Consider the following 4,831-nt stretch of genomic DNA (forward strand, 5'->3'; position numbering starts at 1 on the left):
GAGAAAAGAACAAGTTGGCAATACCAATTATTTGTCATTTTTAAGTGATTCATTAGGGACAATTATATCGTTACCTTTATCTGCATTAGGTAAGTAGTGGATCCTCACAAATAATGTGAATTATGTGCTAAAATGTTAAAGATTTTTGATATCCCCATAAATTTGTCTTTTATTTCACGCAAACAGAAACACCAGAAACCTGACAGTCCCTCTGTGGTTTCTCACCCCTACCATGCACGGAAGCTTACGCTCCCTTCCACAGAAAGTGGCTCATGAACCACCATGGCCACACTACACACACACGTAGTTAAACCAAAGGAGAAATGGATGTGCCATCAGGTGGAACAGGGCTGGATGTGCGTGGCTGCCAGGTGTGTATATGCAAGGAGCTATGGGAAAGGAACTTTCTTAGTCTTTGCTGCATATTTTACATCCTTCGTTCTGTGTCTTGCGTATTATCTCTGAGCATGTGACACTATTCAAAGCTACTGCAGAATCCTCTTTGCTAAATTGATGAAAACTGGCCTTATAATGGGACAGAATATCAAAATTAGCACTGCCTGATAAAAGAAGTTGCCAGATTTCTTGGATGAACTATAGCATAAGCAAAATATGTGATTGGCTCTCATTTGATTAATCGTATTGCCAAGAAAAGCCCAAAATGACACCATTTATATTGTCAGATCATTCCCAGATGAATAACTTTTATTTCTTCTAAATAGCACACAGTCGCAACAAATGTCAGGGGGTAATAAATGTACCTGGATTTCAACCAGACAGGCTGCTTGACAGTGGTTTAGAAGTGCAAGAAATATCCTACTGAACAGGAATAAGACCAGTGCTTTCCTGTACTTCTGAGTTTGGCTGACGGTCTACCCCAGCGTAGCATGTGTTGCTGAGGACCGCTACCTCGGCATTGCCTTAAAGCTTTACAGCATCTCCTGCTGTAAGACTTCGCTTGCAGCTGCTTGAGATTTTGTTAAATTGTTTGGGCTGTGATTTTCCAACGATTCAACCAATCTTAAATTTTAAATGGTAAAATTAAAGATTTCCTCATCAGTTAAAAAAAAAAAAAATACAACAGCTTCTTTAACAAGCACTGAAATTCACTCTGACTTTACTATGGGGGTCTTGCCTGCACTGTGTCTGCCAAGGGGGTACAAGGTACTGGGCATGGAGACCAGGACACTCTCCCCTGAACATTGTAAGGGGTCATCGGGGAAGCAGACACACCTGGGGCAGAGATCACTTCTTTCGGAGTGATGCAGTGGCCCCAGCACATGCTGCAAATTCACCGGCAAAACATCCCACCTCCCTGTAGCACTGGGCTACTGAGGGAGTGAGAACCCCTCATTGCCACTCAGGCACTGGAAGGACGATGCAATGAATCAACGTAGCCCAAACCACTAGCAGCAGCCACGAGGCTGTCACTGCTCTGCTGCTGAGTGCAATCTCCAGGCTGTGTTTCAGCTTGAAAAAGATGTTAATCTTGCCCACAGGAACAGTATTAACATGCACCATCTGCAAACTTAACCTCCTAACAAGCATAACCTTGTTTTTTTCCCTTTGTATAGACATGTGAAGACAGCTTTTAAAGACAGGAGCAAACACCATTTTCCCATGGGCTACTTTTCTATTCAATAACAGGATGAACTTGTTTTAGGAATGAATCAGGTTCATGTGGTAAATGAAAATTGTGTGGTAAATGAAAATCATGTAGTAAATGAAGAGGGGGATTGAGAGAAGTCAGAAGACTTTTTTATGAGCTTGAAATATTAGACCTGATTTCCAGCTTTGGGCAGCCATATGTACTAACAAAGCTGTGATTTTATGTATGACTTCTATATAATATTATGATGTTATGTAAATTGAAGTAACTTGCCCAAACTGTGGACCCACAGTTAATGGTTTGACTCTTCTCTCTGTCTCGGTTTTATAAACTGCTTGGTGGGACTAGTAGTGTCCTCATATCACGTTGGAGAGTTATAAAATAAAATTCATTTGATTTATTTGAATGATGTTTAGTAAAGAAAGCTTGCTCACCTTCTCATCAGTGAAGAACAACAAAATATTGAGAAATCACTATCTGAGCACAGTCCATCCCCTGCACTGAAAGAGGGAGAGCTGTAAAAGGCAGATGGTCATGTAGTGACATAATTAAAGGCTTTGTCCTAAGGAATGGCTAAAAAGAAATCAGAACTACAGATGAATAAGCATGTCCTATTTCAGAATGCTAGACTGGGGGCTAGATGGTACCAAGCAACATTAAGGTAGCTTTTAATGTTCAAGATGAGTATCAATAACTAGTCATAGGTAGGAAGAGGAGAATCACTTCTTTTTCTCCTCAGTGCCACAGGCCCCCACTTGTGGTACAGGATCCTTTCCCTGGAGCAAGAGTTTGAAACATTTGTTCAGAAAGGCACCTAAATCCATTAGAAGTGAGATCATCAACCTGAATTTTATATATATGCTTAATAGCTGTAGCTGTCATTAACTTCAGGAGGATGAGAACTGAAACAGGCTTTTTTTCCTTTTTTTTTTTTTCTTTGAATATCAAAATAAGAACTTGGTGCTCAGCTTTAGCAAAATATTTGAAAATGTTGGTGTTAGTATACAATGTGTCAGCCTCCTCACCTGCCAAATGAGGAGGACAGTGCCACATCCCACACAAACATACTACATTACAGACAGACTGGATCCACAACTATTTTATGCTCTGTAAAACTCTAGGAGAGGAGTGCTCATAAGCTTCCAGAAGCCAGCCTTTGAAGAGCCTACATGTCTTGCACCAGGCTGAATAATGATATAAATCTCAGAGACAGAAAGGGTTTGGGACTAAGCTGTTTAAGTGTGAACACAGTATTCTGTAAGATGCCATGGCATCAGTTTAAAAAATCTTGGAGGTACTTGTGAGAGAGAATGCAGTTAGTCAAGAGGTTTGAATCTGTCCTGAGGAATTTTAGTGTTTCCATAGGCATGAGAAGGTAAATTACTGCCTCGTATGTTTTCCAACAAAAGTTACTGGCAATTAAAAAGTAGACTCATGTCTTAGTTATTGGATTATAGAATCACAGAATGGTCAGGGTTGGAAGGGACCTCTGGAGATCATCTAGTTCAACACCCTGCTAAAGCAGGTTCTCCTACAGGAGGTCACACAGGATCATGTCCAGGCAGGTTTGGAATGTCTCCAGAGGAGGAAACTCCACAAACTCTCTGGGCAGCCTGTGCCAGTGCTCTCTCACCCTCAAAGTAAAGAAGTTCTTCCTCAGATTCAGATGGAAATGCCTGTGTTGCAGCTCGTGCCCTTTGCCCCTTGACCTGTTGCTGGGGACCACGGAAAAGAGCCTGGCCCATCCTCTTGACATCCACCCTTCAGAGATCTGTACACATTGATAAGATCCCTCTCAGCCTTCTCTTCTCCAGGCTGAACAGGCCCAGCTCTCTCAGCCTTTCCTCACCAGGGAGATGCTCCAGCCCCCTCACCGCCTCTGGACCCTCTGCTGGACCCTCTCCAGTAGCTCCCTGTCTCTCTTGAACTGGGCAGCCCAGCAGGGGACACAGCACTCCAGATGGGGCCTCACCGGGGCAGAGCAGAGGGGGAGGATCACCTCCCTCGGCCTGCTGGCCATGCTCCTCCTCACGCCCCCCAGGATCCCACTGGCCTTGGCCACCAGGGCACAGTGCTGGCTCGTGGGCAACTTGCTGTCCACCAGGGCTCCCAGGTCCTTCTCAGCAGACATTCAGACAGTAACTACTTTTTCTGCATGGCTTGAGGTCATTGTCAATGATGAAGACTGACCCCACAGTCATTAATGACTGGATATTGTCTTATAAATATCAGGCTTTCTGTCTAAGTGCACAGTCTCTCTTTTCCCCCAAGGAACCAGCTTTACACTATTTCCTTCTGTAGGGCAAATATGTTTCAGTCTTTTGTTGAAAAACACTGAATTACATATTTTGAGGAAAAGATACAGGACAAAGTGTAACTTCTTTATGGGTTTATGCAAGGCTTTCCTCTCAAAATAAAGGAAATAAATCAAACCTAGTCTTCCATTAAAGACTATTTTTCTTTGTCTGAACCTGGTTAAATTCATATTAGCCATTCACGGAAGTTATGAGTTGCCCGTAAGAGAGCTACTTTTGGAAAAGTTAGGAAAACTGGCCTGCCTGGATGATTAGTGTCAGGCATTAGCTCACTACATCAGGTGTTCAGCCTTAGTCAGGCAATGTGAAAAGCCTGCACACTGCATCTTTAAATGTAGTGATCTAGCAGAGCAGAAAACATGACCAAGGGCCTTAGGAAAAATGCTTATAATTGGAGAATCCTCTCCCTTTTCTTCTTGAGGTCAAGCAGTACATAACATGCCCATCAGCTGATGTGAGAGCTGTGGTACAATTACTATATATACCTGACAGTCTGCAGGAGGCTTATTTTTTGCAATACGGTAAACTAAATAATAAAATAAATATCTCAGTGCTTGAGTGGATCTTTCCTGGTAGGGAGTGATACAAGTTTCCTTTGAATTATTCTACAGATGCAGTGATACTTTCAAACATGGATTAAAGAAGAAAAAGATTTTTTTGCCACAATGTCCTATAACTTTTATATTAGAAACTGGACTCTGATTCCTCTGTCCTGGTCACTTGACATTAATCATCTGTAGAGGAGTGAAGGCAGTGGGTTGATTGACATGGACGATGTGCAGCTGTAGCTTGTTCCACTAAGTGGTTAAATAGCCCTGAGGATTGGGGCAAAGGCAGTTTGATGGAGGAGGAGCAGTGTGATCTGATCTCTGGAGGATGGAGATACAGCACAGACAGTAGAATCTGA

The sequence above is a fragment of the Falco peregrinus genome, chromosome 7 (assembly GCF_023634155.1).
Source record: "Falco peregrinus isolate bFalPer1 chromosome 7, bFalPer1.pri, whole genome shotgun sequence".
In the NCBI taxonomy this organism is placed as follows: domain Eukaryota; kingdom Metazoa; phylum Chordata; class Aves; order Falconiformes; family Falconidae; genus Falco; species Falco peregrinus.